This window comes from Mobula hypostoma, chromosome 7 (assembly GCF_963921235.1).
Source record: "Mobula hypostoma chromosome 7, sMobHyp1.1, whole genome shotgun sequence".
Classification (NCBI taxonomy): domain Eukaryota; kingdom Metazoa; phylum Chordata; class Chondrichthyes; order Myliobatiformes; family Myliobatidae; genus Mobula; species Mobula hypostoma.
Window position 1 is genome coordinate 82,281,734 of NC_086103.1, and position 15,142 is coordinate 82,296,875.

Here is a 15,142-nt window from a genome sequence, read left to right on the forward strand (position 1 = left end):
GACAAGATAGATTGTGAGGTCAGGTGTCCATCTGATTGTACTTGGGGACCATTCATAGTCTCTTAACGGTGGGTTACAAGTTGTCCTAGAGCCCAGTGGTACATGCTTTCAGGCCTTTGTATTTTCTCCCTGATGGGAACACAGAGAACAGAGAACTTCTGGACAAGTGGGTTCCTTGATTATGTTACACACCCAAAATGCTGGTGAACGCAGCAGGCCAGGCAGCATCTATTGGAAGAGGTACAGTCGACGTTTCGGGCCGAGACCCTTCGTCAGGACTAACTAAAAGAAGAGATGGTAAGAGATTTGAAAGTGGGAGGGGGAGGGGAAGATCCGAAACGATAGGATCTAAACTTCTTCAGTGTCATTTCAGATCTCCCCCTCCCCCTCCCACTTTTAAATCTCTTACTATCTCTTCTTTCAGTTAGTCCTGACGAAGGGTCTTGGCCTGAAACATCAACTGTACCTCTTCCAATAGATGCTGCCTGGCCTGCTGCATTCCACCAGCATTTTGGGTGTGTTGCTTGAATTTCTCAGCATCTGCAGATTTCTTTGTGTTTGCGTCCTTGATTATGTTAGTTGCTTTACCAAGCATCAAGAAATGTAGACAAAGTCCATTAAGGGGAGGCTGTTTTCCATGATGTACTGATCTGTGTCCACAACACTCTGCAGTTAGACCTGGATCTGTCAGAAGGATCTTCAGTCACCTGTGCTACGTCCCAACTTCCAGACTGACAGCAGAGTGTTTGTAAGCACCTACCTTCTGGCATGACATGTTGATTCAAATTATATCCCAATAGAGAAGTCAGTGTCATTTTTTCTCTCTAGGCTCAGTCACTGAGCCTGACCCCAACAGCCTTTCTAGCTTTTTCAACTGACACCAGGTGATGTGGTGATGTTGGCTCTTTGGCGGAGGAGGGCTCTCATGCCAAATTAATCCTGCGTATTGGACATTCTCTATACAAACATCTGTCAATTTCAGCCTTAAAAAAAACAATTGGTTTGATCATCAAAGGCATTTTGTGCGAATGATTTCTAGATTTCTATCAACATTATGAGAGAACGTTCAAAGTTCGAAATAAATTTATTATAAAGTATATATACATACACACACATATATGACATATATGGATGAAAGGCAGGTATCGAAGGCAGTGCAGTTGGAGTCACAGGGCTCCTGGACGAAATGGGAACTTCCCAAGCATAAGATAACTTGGGCAGAGCTTTGGAGACCGGAGCCTTTCCACATTTCTTTCCTCCTGCAGTCCGTGTATGACACTGTCCTTACACCCTCACAGCTGCACACATGGGGGCTGAAGAGAGGACCCTAACTGCAAGCTTTGTGGTCAGCGGGGTTCACTGGCACACATACTGGCAGGATGCAAAAGAGCTTTAACTCAAGGTTGGTATAGGAGGTGCCACGACAAGGTCTTGCTGTCCTTTGCTGACACTCTGGAGCGGGAGACGTGTGAAAAGGAGACCAGCTGGCAGAGAGGCAAACAGGGCAGTCATTTTCATCAAGGAGAGGGCCACGCCAATAACATCAAAGAGGCCTAAATCCAATCTGCTGCCAACTGCCAAATCTTGGGAGATGAGGGTGGATGTGGGGTGGAAGCTGGAGATGTGCAAACCACACTTCGACCAGACATCGTACTCTGGTCCAAGAAAAGTATCCTGGTGGAGCCCACAGTACCATGGGAAGAAGGATGTGGGGAGGCTCATGGAAGGAAGGATGTGGGGAGGCTCATGAGAGGAAGGCACTGAAGTACCCGTCCTTAGTCCAGGAGTGCAGGGAGAAAGGATGGCAGACGTGGCTATTCCCCGTGGAGATCGGCTGCAGAGGGTTCCTGGCAAGGTCGGCATGGAGGTTACTGTCTGCACTGGGCCTTGATGAAAAGAGCAAGAGCAGCTCACAGGATGGGGGAGGAAGCAGAAAGAGCCTCTTGCTGGATATGGAGCAGGCGAGAGGAGTTGAGCTGGAAGTCAGCAGCACGTGACCACCAATGCTGACCCGCCAACGGGACAGTGTAGTGGTTAAGGGTCAAAACACTCTGTGAAGATTGAGTACCACCTGACGACATCAGATCCTGGCCAAAGGCTACGGTTACCGTATCAGGTAACTGAAGAGTGCACCCCAGTGTGTGATGCAAACAAGTGTCACCATATTCATATCTGAGATTTATTTTCTTGCAGGTAATCACAGTAAATACAAAAAAAACACAATAGAATCCATGAAAGACCACATACAACAGGATGGACAAATAACCAATAGGCTCAAAAAGACTGTCCAAATACAAAAAGAAAGAGAAAAAAAAGTAACAACAATAACAATTATAATAATAAATATATAAGCAATAATTATAAAGAACATGAGATGAAGAGTTCTTGAAAGTGGGTCCATAGGTTGTGGGAACAGTTGGGGCAAGTGAAGTGAATGAAGTGGAAAAGTCTGATGGTTGAGGCGTTCTTGAACCAGTGGTACAGGTCCTGAGGCTCCTGTATGTTCTTTCTAATGGCAGCAGCGAAACAGACGATGGCCTGAATGGTAAGGGTCCTTGATATTCGATGCTGCTTTCCTGCATTAGTGCTTCATGAAGATGTGCTCAATGGGCTTTTCCTATGATGGACTGGGCTGTATCCACTACTTTTTGTAGATTTTTCCGTTCATGGTCTTCTGCTGCTGTAGCCCATCCACTTCAAGGTTCAAAATGGCATGCATTCAGAGATGCTCTTCTGCACACCACTGTTGTAATGTCTGGTTATTTGAGTTACTGTTGCTTTCCTGTCAGCTTGAACCAGTCTGGCCATGGTCCTCTAACCTCTCTCATTAACTTATTAACTCATACCCTCAGAACTACTGATCACTGTATGATTTTTTTTTCTTTCTCACACTATTCTCTGTAAACACTAGAGACTATTTGTGCATGAAAATCCCAGGAGAACAGCAAATTCTGAAATATTCAAAGCACTTAATTGGATTTGATGTCCCAACTCCTGTACTCAATGTATAAACATAAGAAAGTCTGCTGGTGCTGGAAATCCAAAGCAACACATGCAAAATGCTGGAGGAACTCAGCAGGTCAGGCAGCATCTATGTAAGTGAATAAGCAGTCAAAGTTCTGGGCCAAGACCTCCTGAAGAAATTCCTCCAGCATTTTGTGTGTGTTCCTGTACACAATGTCTTGGCTGATGGACACAGCCCATTGCAGAAGTTGTGGTATTGCAGGCAGCTTCTCATTGTTGTTTGCCTGTCTGTGATCTTGATGTTAGATTCTGTGTGCAATGAGGAAGTGACAGATCCTGCAATGAATTCGAAATGGAGTCGAGAAATAGGTAGCCTATGCTAAGTGAGGGAAGGAAAGCCATTGATAAATCAGCTGTAGATGGGGTTATTGTGTCTAGATCACTGACAAGTGGATATTCTTCCAGTTACTTCATTTGAGGATAATAATTCCAAGACCTGAGATAAATGGTTGGTTTTTTTTGGAGATGCTTAGTTGCAATAAGCATTTTTAATTGTTTTAATCTGTTTGCAGAGGATTTTTAAAAATTGGTTAACCATTTGAAAGGTTTTAATTATGTGTTACTGAATGTGAGAATGAATGAATTAATGTCAAAACTTCATTGTTTGCAACAGTTCTGGCTATGATTGGGAGAATGGTTTAGTTGTTTCTTTTTCAGCAGCGTTAACAAATTCTGGCACACCTAGCTGCTGGAGTTATATGGAAATGAAGTCCTCCTCATGCACAGGGATTCACCATAACCTTTAGAGTTAGCTCTGGGTTGCAAATAGAAGAACCACCAAAGTATGTGCGAATTTATTTCTAGATCAGCAATCAGCTGAAACGGAGTCCAAAATCACTCTTCAGAACTGTCTTTTTCCCAACTTGATAAGAAGAGACCGCACTATAAGTGGGATGTAGATGTTGCGTGGATGGCCAGAATTTATTGTCCATCACCAAAGTACCCTTAGGAATCATGGTGGTGAGCTTAAACAAAAATTGGTAATGCTGAAAATAGCAGATCAGGTGACATGTATTGGAAGGGAAACAGAATCAGGTTCTCCAGTTCCAGAGAGAGAGAGAAAAAATCAAACAAGCTGAGTTAATATCATAGATGGGTGGCTGAAACAGACTGAGAATTCAAGTTATCTGAAGTTATAGGAATCAACAATTAATCTAGAAAACTACAAAGTGACCAAGTTGAACCTGAGCTACTGTTCCATAGACTTGCATTGGGTCACATTGTAACAGTGCAGGAAGTTATTGTGGGAGTAGGATAGAAAATTAAAGGCTTAGGCAAGAGGATGTTCAGGGTTGCCCACACAGACTAATTGCAGTTGTTCCTTAAAACGGTCAGCCAATCTATAGTAATGCATACAAAATGCTGCAGGAGCTCAGAAAGTCAGGCAGCATCTATGGAAATGAATAAGCAGTTGACGTTTCAGGCTGAAACGCTTCATTGGGAGTGGAAAGGAAGTAGGATGAAACCACAGCTAATCTATATTTAGTTTCTTCACTGTAGAGGAGACCACACTGTGAATACCATATGCAAGCCACTAGATTGGATGAATCTGGAAAGACTGGTTGCCTGGGTGGTGGCAAGTGAAGAGGTCCTTTTGTCTATATTCTCACCCTCTAACTGCTCTCATTCACTCACTGACCAGACATTTTTTTTACAGCGTATCCTCTTGGTTGATCTGTCGGTAGGGCTTGTTTCTGTGCTGTATGACTCTGTAACTCTACATGATTATGTGAGAATGACTGCGTTAGCATGTTACCTGACAAGTCTGTGGAACAACATTCCCAGTATGGGGACAGCTCTCTACATATTCGTGAGGAGGTGTTGCATTTCGCTGTTTGTGGCTTTGCCTTATTGGAACACGTGCTGGAGAATCTGACCATATTTGTTCTTGCTGCTTCTTACCTTGTTAATTCGATGCAACTGTATGTCTAGAGTTCTAGATTTGGAGGAATCTCACCATTCCTTCATGGTTAGGAGGTCAAAATTCTTAATCACCTTCCCCAACACCACTGTGAGGTTCACTGTGCAGCTCATCAAGGGCAATTACTAATGGGTAAACTCTGACATCACCAGCCATGCTCTGATTCTAAAATAATATTAAACAAAGAAAAAGAAATGTTAAAAATCAATCGCATTGGTGGGAGAATGGAGTTAATTTTCCTTCAGGGTTACTAAACCAGGTGTTTTGTTTTTTTACGGCAGTTCTATAACTTAGTTCCACTACTATTTTCAAAACTTTACAATTTTACCAAATCAAGAAATACGTCAGCTTGTCATGCACTCGTTGGACAATTATGTGCACTGAGAGTCTGTCGCTCAATTGTAACTTCTCAGTTGGATATGGATTGTCACATGGCTTACAGTTAACATAATGAGTAGTTAAGTACAGACTAGTTAGGATGGTTAGTGCACAGTGATAATGTGTGAGTTTGTTGGTAGGATTTCTGGGTATTGTAGATGACGGTGGTTGAGACTGCAAGTTGATATTGGTTGATGGAAAGAGGAAGACCAGCACATACACAGAGCCATATCAAAGCAGAAGTCCCCACTCCTCTTCATGTGGGGTCCTCTTAACTTTATTATCCATTAAAATGAGTAGCTGTATCATCTAAGCTGAGGGCAGTGCCTGGTGCAGCTCTTTTCCAGTACTTCATTCTCAGTTATTTAGATGTCTCTGAAATGGACTTTAACCCATAAGTGGAGATAAGAGATCAGAAAGGATTAGCAAACCAAGCCACATGATGAGCTCCATTTCATGTATTCAGTTCCCTTTAGGGAAATTGGGAAAGCATTGTGATGCTGAAACTAACCCCAGTATTGCAGTAATAAAACTACTTAACAATCAGGAAGAAGCTTACTACTGTAACATTATCAAAACATTGTGAAACATCTAATATAGTTATTTTACACAGAGTCTTATATGATGGTAACTAGGGTCCAATCCAAGCCATTTTTCTTTTCTCATTCCTGCTCGGCACTTCAAGCTAAAAGGTTTCTACTGGATGGATTTTAACATTTCTGCACTGCAAGCAAGGGAGATTTTGCTCTCTTGTATTCAAGTTGCAAATAATTATTCAATAATATATAGAAATGATTCAGCTGTAGATGAAAGTTTGGTCTGAGTCTTTAAGAAATTCCAACAACTTTATATACCGATGTACACCCACCAGTGAAGTACATAATTATAATGCTCATTGTAAAGAAAGGAACTCAGTGGCAAATTTGCAAGAAGTGGGAACATTCAATATGGTAAATAATGAGGGAATAATCAGGTTTTGTGATGTGACCTCGGATCTCAGAAGTAACTGTGGTCTTTTCAAAAAAAGAGGGAAAGATGAGGAGAATTTACTTATGCGGAGAACGGCCACAAGAAGTGAGACTAAGTAAACATTACATGTTTGGGAACTAGAACATCACTTCCTGTCAATTGTGTGGGAGAAAGGAGGAAGGGATAGTTCAGGATTTTGAAGAGCCCATGGTTATTATGCTACCGTGTGTAGAGATTAACATGTTTAATTTGAGACGGTTAGCATTGTTTAAAAGCCGATACAGTTACAGTAAATCTGGTGAGTACATTTGTCTAATGTGATTTTCATGATTGTGGTTTGCGTAAAGTCTTACTTCAAAATCTGTGTGTGGTTCAACAAACGGATTATTCTCCAGCCTTCATACTATGGTCTGTCTGAGTGGTTCAGTGGGTTTTCCTTATACAAAATATAGTGTACTTGTCAATAATGTGACTAAGGTATGAAATAGTACACCTTCCTCGCAATAGAATATATATCATGATCTTACAATAATAACCATATAACAATTACAGCACGGAATCAGGCCATCTCGGCCTTTCTAGTCCGTGCCAAACTCTTACTCTCACCTAGTCCCACCGACCTGCACTCGGCCCATAACCCTCCATTCCTTTCCTGTCCATATATCTATCCAATTTAACTTTAAATGACAACATCGAACCTACCTCAACCACTTCTGCTGGAAGCTCGTTCCACACAGCTACCACTCTCTGAGTAAAGAAGTCCCCCCTCATGTTACCCCTAAACTTTTGCCCTTTAACTTTCAACTCATGTCCTCTTGTTTGAATCTCCCCTACTCTCAATTGAAAAAGCCTATCCACGTCAACTCTATCAATCCCCCTCATAATTTTAAACACCTCTATCAAGTCCCCCCTCAACCTTCTACACTCTAAAAATAAAGACCTAACTTGTTCAACCCTTCTCTATAATTTAGGAGATGAAACCCAGGCAACATTTTAGTAAATCTCCTCTGTACTCTCTCAATTTTATTTAAACTTTAAATTTAAACAACTTTCCTATAATTCGGTGACCAGAACTGTACACAATACTCCAAATTTGGCCTTACCAATGCCTTATACAATTTCAACATTACATCCCAACTCCTATACTCAATGCTCTGATTAATAAAGGCCAGCATACCAAAAGCTTTCTTCACCACCCTATCCACATGAGATTCCACCTTCAGGGAACTATGCAGCATTATTCCTAGATCCCGCTGTTCTACAGCATTCATCAATGCCCTACCATTTACCATGTATGTCCTATTTTGATTAGTCCTACCAAAATGTAGCACCTCACATTTTTTCAGCATTAAACTCCATCTGCCATCTTTCAGCCCACTCTTCTAACTGGCCTAAATCTCTCTGCAAGCTTTGAAAATCTACTTCATTATCCACAACTCCACCTATCTTAGTATCATCTCTAATATAGCATCTCTAATAAGATAACATCACTATAGGTTTGGGAAGCTGAAGTGACTGATCCATTCACAATCTTTAAAAAACACTTGGACAGATATGTATATGAGAAAGTTTACAAGGATTTGGGCCAAACGCAGGCAAATGGGACTAGCTCAGATAGACAGCTTGGTTGGCATGGATGCGTTGAGCCGAAGGCTTGTGGTCCTCTTGGAGGAACACAATTTATTTCTAATGAAATTTGTGAGTTCTACATGTCCCTTACTTGTTACTTGCAGATCATTTCCCAGTAGATGGGGTTTTCACAAAATTTGTAGTGTGATATGTGAACCAGGCATTTTTGTCTTTCTGTGGACGTGTAATCATCTGCCTAAAAATCTGACTTTAATCTGCATTCTTACTTTTATTTCTGTTTTTTTTTGACTGAATCTATTCTTTTTTCTTTCCCATAACTGGTAACACTTGGGCGTGATACAGTTGGTAAATAAAGTCACCTATGATAATAGGGTCCGAGCTGGGTATAACCCCTGTCATGTTTAAATAATTTAAGAAATGCTCTTCTGATTCCAACTTGAGTCCTATTGCATCTTAAGCTAAACTACAATTGAGAAGTTTTTCTTAGGGTTCTTAGTTAATGTTTGCTTATAATCAAATTCTTACCAGTATTTGTACTTGTTCAGCATTTTTAACATCAGAAAGACTTCCCAGGAATCAGGAATTTCAACAGAAAAAAATAGTATACCTGGCCTTGTAAAGAGATCATGGGACAGCTGTGAATAAACTGAAGTTTTAATGAACATCTTATTGGAGGAGAGCAGTAGATAGAGATGGAAAGGCTTAGGAACAGCATTCAAAAGGCAAAGAGATAAACACTGAATGTATGATAGGTGACATTGTTATGAAGGAAAATGGAGTGTCTTGGATGTCAGAAATCTCAGGGATAGATGGGACAAGGTTATAAAGATAAGGGTTGGAAGCAGGAGCCAGGGGTGTGGAAGACTGCTCAGGAGAGAGGGTGTATCTGTCTAAACTCAGCAGATAGGCTTCAAGTGTTCCAGTCAGGTATGACTGGGTAGATTTGGATTTCTCTGTTAAGGAATTATGTTTTATATTGAAACCATAGATAATTATTTGTGAATGTACAAGCTATTTTTTAACAGGGCTGTTTAACAAGACAGTGACTATTATAGCTTGAAAAAACATTCTAAAAATAACTGTGTGACTTACTGTAATGTTTGAGGTAGCATCCAGAGAACACACAGAAAAAAAAATCCCAGAATAGAAACATGACAAGTGACAAAGTAATCAGGTTTTCCCCTATTAGTTCAGGATAAATGTTCCCTCAGACTGAAGTCCTTTCTCAATTCAAGTTTAATTGTCATTCAACCATACATGAATACCGCCAAACTGAGACAGTGTTACTCCGGGGTCAAAGTGCAAAACACAGTACCAACAGTCCCATACAGCACAAAGTATATATAGCACATACAAGACAGCAAGCACGTGTAAGATATCAGTAAAATACAGCTAGGCAAAAATAAAATAGTCCAGAGCCTGAGTCATGAATGCCACAGAAACCTGCAGTTGACCACAATATAGCTTGTCTTCTGCCAAGCAAATACTGGGGGACAGCACCAACTACAACGCAGATGCCACACCACACCACCCCTGGTGGAGCACACCAGCTCTGATGCCTCTCTCCTGGTCGCTGTAAACAGACAACATCATGGGTTAAGGCCTAGTCCTTACTGTGACCGAGGTCCACGCAGCTTCCCCACTGTTCACCCTTGAAGTTCACCAATAAATCAATGAATTGGACTTGCGGCATTCCACATTACCAGTCTCTGAAAGGCTGTTGTGATTGTAAGAAAAGTGACTAAGATGATCACTCGCTATTTGACTGCAGACCTCCTTCGCGCACCAACTCCTCTGGAACCTCTCTGACATGAGCAACAGCACGAGCTGTACCAAGTCTAGCTCTTTCATTTTCTCCAACAATAAGCAACTTGCTGATGGAATAGACCTGCAGTTCTTTAAGTTCTTAATGTATAGCAGGATCTTGCAATCATTAAAATACAGATTTAAAAAGGACAGCAGCGCCCTTTGTTGACCCTATAAAAGTCACTGCGATTGAATACACTGCCATCTTCCCTGAAACAGCATATTGTAAAACCTTTTAATTCTTCAAATTATTTCATGACAATTTACGGAACAATTCAAGTGTTGGACATGGGTTCTGTTTAAGATCTCAGTCAAAGACAGTGGTCTTCATTACATTGGAGTTTTATTTCAGAAGCTGTGGGCTAATATGAGTACTGTTTGAAGATGGACTCGGGGATCAAGATAAACAATTACCCAGTATCTGATTGGTGCACTCCAGGTGACATCCCAACGTTGTGGTATCTGTTTACCTAATAAGTCTGCTTCATTATTTAGTGGCAATGGGGAGGTCTATTCTCATTACCATTAATATGCTTATTCATCAAACCTATAGTCTAATCGAGAAGGTACATTGTTGTTGCGGGAACTGCAGGAAAAAGGAGGTGTGTTGTGTCAAAGAAGCTGTTTTTAAAGTTAATGACAGAAGGAAGGGAAGATTTGCAGTAGCACTAATGAGCTGATATGATAGATAGAACAATAGCATATGGAATTTAACCATGAAAATAGTCAGGTGATGAACAAAGGTGCTGGAGAAACACAGTGGGTGAGGCAGCAACTATGGAGGGAAATGGACAGTCGATGTGTCAAGCCAAGGCACTTTGACCCAAACTTCAATATTGAGAAGGCCTTTGACTCCGTCCCACATGGGCAGTTAGTAAAGAAGGTTTAGTTGCTTGAAATTCAGGATGAGGTAATAAACGGATTCAACATTGGCCTCGCACGTGAAGTTTTGAGAGTGCCACTGGATGGTTGCGTTTCTGAGTGAAGAGTTGGCTTAGTGGAGTGCCGCAGGGGTTGGTGCTGGGTATGCTGTTGTTTCTCATCTATATCAATGATATGGCTGATTATGTGGTCAATGGGATCAATGAATTTGCAGATGACGCTAGGTTTGGGGCATACTGGACAGACAGGAATGCTATCAACGCTTGCAAAAGAATCTGAACTAGCAGGAAAAATAGGCTGAAAAATGGCAAATGGAATTCAATGCAGACAAATGTGATGTGTTGCATTTTGGAAGGACAAATCAGGGTTGGAACTAAAGAATGTTGTAGAACAGAGGGATCTGGAAATACAGATTCATAATTTTTTGAAAGTGGCATCACGGTCATAAAGAGAGCTTTTGGCAGATTGGCCTTCATAAATCAAAGTATTGAGTACAGTAATTGGACTGTTATGTTGAAGTTGTATAAGACATTAGTGAGGCCTAACTTGGAGTATTGTGTGAAGTTCCGATCACCTACTGTATCTACAGGAAAGATATCAATAAGATTGCAATAGTACAGAGAAAATTTACAACTATGTTGCCAGAACTTGAGCATATGAGTTCAGGGAAAGATCATAAGACATTGGAGAAGAAGGCCATTTGACCCTTTGAGTATGTTGCCAGTATGTCACAGTTGGTTTTATCCCTCTCAACCCCATTCTCCTGCCTTCTCCCATAACCATTGAATCCCTTACTAATCAAAAACCTATCCACCTTCATTTTAAATATACCTAATAATGTTGACTTAATAGCCATCTGTGATAATGAATTCCACAGATTCACCACCCTCTAGCTAAAGAAAATCCTCCTTATCTCTGCTCTAAAAGGACATCCTTCTATTCTGAGGCTATGCCCTCTGGTCCTAGACTCCCTCACTATAGGAAACATCTTCTCCACATCCACTCTATTTAGGTCTTTCTATATTCAGTAGGTTTCAATGGGATGTCCTTTCATTCTCCTAAACACCAGCAAGTACAATCCCAGAGCCATCAAACTCTCCTCATTTATTAACCCTTTTGTTTCTGGGATCATTATCATGAGCCTCCTTTGGACCCTCTTCAATGTCAGCAAATCTTTTCTTAGATACGGGGACCAAAACTACTCACAACACAGCCATGTTGTGTCCGACCAATGGCTCATAAAGCTTCAGCATTACATCCTTGTTTTTATCATCTAGTCCTCTTGAAATGAACGCTAACATTGTATTTACCTTCCGTACCATCAACTCAAACTGCAAATTATCTTTTAGTGAATTCCTTCTACCAAAGTGCATGACTATACACTTCCCTACACTATTTCCACTTGCTTCTTCTTTTTTTGCCCATTCTCCTAATCTGTCTCAGCCCTTCTGCAGACTCCCTGCTTCTTCAACACTACCTTCCCCACCAACTATCTTTGTATCATTTGCAAACTTAGCCACAAAGTTATCAATTCTGTCATCCAAAACATTGAAATATAATGTTAAAAAAGCGGTCCCAACACTAACCCCTGTGGGACACCACTAGTCATCAGTAGCCATCCAGAAAAGGCCTTGTTTATTCCTACTCTTTGTTTCCTGTCAGTCAGCCAATCTTCAAAGTTCAAAGTAGATTTATTATCAAAGTAGATATATTGTACTGTATGTCACCATATCAAACCCTGAGATTTACTTTCTTGTGGGCATACTCAATGAATCCAAGAATCAATAATAGGATTGATCGATGAAAGTCCGCACCACCGGCGTAGACAACCAATGGGCAAAAGACAACAAACTGCGCAAACACAAAAAGAAAGACAAAAAAGATGATAATAATAATCCTGAAAAAGTGCCTGAATTTTTGCCAGAAAGTAAAACGTATCATTTACCCAAAGGGGAAATCACAAACCATTAAAATATCGTCCTATTACTTGTTTACAAAATATATATAAAATTGTAACATCATGCATTCGGCAAGCTAATCACCACTCATTTGATAACCACAATATACTTACAGAAGAGCAGAAAGGATGTTGTAAGGACAACTGATAATAGATTTCATAATTCTAAATCAAGTCCGGTAGAAAAGCAGAAATCTTCATGTTGTAAAATTGACTACTAAAATCAATTTGATTCCATCCCACAATCATGGTTAATAGAAGTTCTTAATATATACCGTAAACTACACCCAATACTTGTGAAATTCCTTCAACAACTGATGAACCACTGGTGTTTTATAATTACTCGATCTTTTAGCAATTAAAAAAGAACAACCACCATTATCAGAATAAACCAATGCATTTGCCAGGGTGACTCTCTAAGCCCACTATGGTTTTGTCTAGATTTAAACCTGCTCTCTAATTTACTAAATCAGACAAAAATAGTGTATCAAATCTGAAACAACTAAATGAATTTTACCTTGACACACCTTCTATACATGGAAACTTTGAAATTATACACTCCTTTATCATTAAAGCTAAAGCAATTAATTCAAATAGTAGAACTATTTTTGAAAGATATAGACATGAACTTTGGACTAGACAAATGCAGAACATTAAACATAACGAAAGGTGCAATAGAGCTAGTAGAATACAAAACAGAGCAGCAGGATACAATACATCCAATGGAAGAATATGAAATGTAAGTATCTAGGATATCAACAAACAAAGTAAATAATTCATAGTGTGATAAAGGGAAAACTCTCAACAGAATGTACTTCAAGGCTTAAGAATATCTGCCAGTTGAGCTCAACAGCAAAATTATAACAAAGGCAATAAACAGTTTTGCTATACCCATATTCACGTATTCTTTAGGCATAATATCTTGGTCTGAAACTGATATGGAAAATTTACAAAGAAAAATAAGAACTAAAATGACAAATTTTAGGAAACACTTGCTTTAAATACAAACACATAAAAGACACCATACCTTACCATAAATACAAGTCTGATCCAGTTTTAGAGTCAGAGTCCAAAAAAATTATATTATGACCAATCCATTATACCCATAAGGATATAGTATTACAGGATAAACAAGCAAGAACAATTTACTTACTATTGTTACGTACCCCATAACTGGGTTGCCAAACCAGCAGAAATGGATCACTCAGTTGGAGTCTGGATTACTAGAACTAAGAAAGTTTTATTAAAGAAACAAGCAACACAGTAATCGAAAGGATAATAAATCCAACAGTTCAGCAATGATAAACACACATGTGCACCGAATTAAGATAACAGGATCAATCAAGCTCTATCGTTGTCTAGGGGTAAATGATCAATTTCAAAGTGACGCAAAGTTCAGTCCAATTTAGTTCAGTTCACAGTAATCGTTGCAGTGGCGATGGACAATGTTAGGGGAAGGAGAGAGAGAACAAGAACAAATAATCATTCAAAACGGCTTCTACTCACAGACCTGCGGTATTGCTCACAAGCAGCTTGCGGGCGAGTCCTTTGTGATGTCACCTGAGGTCACCGACTGTGACCCCTCCTCCAGATGCGGTCGATCCTCCGCAGTGAACCTGGCGCCCACGCAAGGGCGGACACACACCGGATTCCCGCTGATCGTACCTTTCCACCCTGTGCGTCTAAGGCTTGGTTCCATAACCAGCCTTCCAAACGACTCCCGCCGACTTGCAGGGGGGCACCGCTTCCAGGATCTCGTTACCTCGTGGTGTCGTGTGTGTTTGCCTTAGCGAACTTGTCCCTTTTTATCCCCCTGCTGGGGTATCGCCTGTCCATCACTTCAAACAGTTCAGGGTTCAAAGGGGGAGCCGATCTTGACAATACCCAGACTGATGTCTCCTTCATTAACATCTCCAAATGCTGCTTCATTGTGTTCCTTATCTCTCCCTCTCCTGAAGAGAGGTGGCAGACCAACTGCTGATACCCCTTGTGCCAGCCCAGGCCAGCTAACATCTTAATTTATGTGTGTTCTCGTCACACTATATACAGCCAGGTCAAATGCACAGAACATACAGAAATCAATAACTGAAAACACTAGAAATATGCTAAATTAAAAGAGGAATTTGAAAGACTATGGAACATGAACAGGGTATGCATTGGCCCAATCGTAATATCTACAATTGATGCCATCCCAAAGTCACTACACAATAGCATTAAATAATTGGGCGTACACAGCCATATTTGTGTAGTTCTCCAGAAAACCACCAAACACCGTTAGAATAGTTCCAAAGCTCCTAGCAATTGAGAAATAAGAGTGCTTGGCTTTACCTTTCGAAAAACCACCTCCCACTGCTTTGACTATTGCCATTTCTTCCCAATCTGTAGAAATGAGTTCAAGGTGTTGGAACACTCCAGCCAGGTTTGGTGGGAACTTGTTATGGTGATTGACAAATCCGAAAAAGGACCACAGCTGTGCCTTGTCTTTTGGCCTTGGGTCATACACCACAAGCTGAATTTTCTCAGCAAACCTGTGTAATCCTCGTGCTTCAATGGTGTGACCACAGTGAATGACGTTTGGATTAATGAATTCACACTCGTTGTTTTGTGCTCTGAGC

The 15,142-nt window shown here is 40.6% G+C and overlaps 1 protein-coding gene across 3 annotated transcripts in view; it reads left to right on the forward strand.

Moving 5' to 3' along the window:
* Positions 1–15,142, forward strand: part of LOC134349411 (regulator of G-protein signaling 14-like) — a 156,662-nt gene that overhangs the window by 21,021 nt on the left and 120,499 nt on the right. The gene's annotated exons all lie outside the window — the stretch shown is intronic.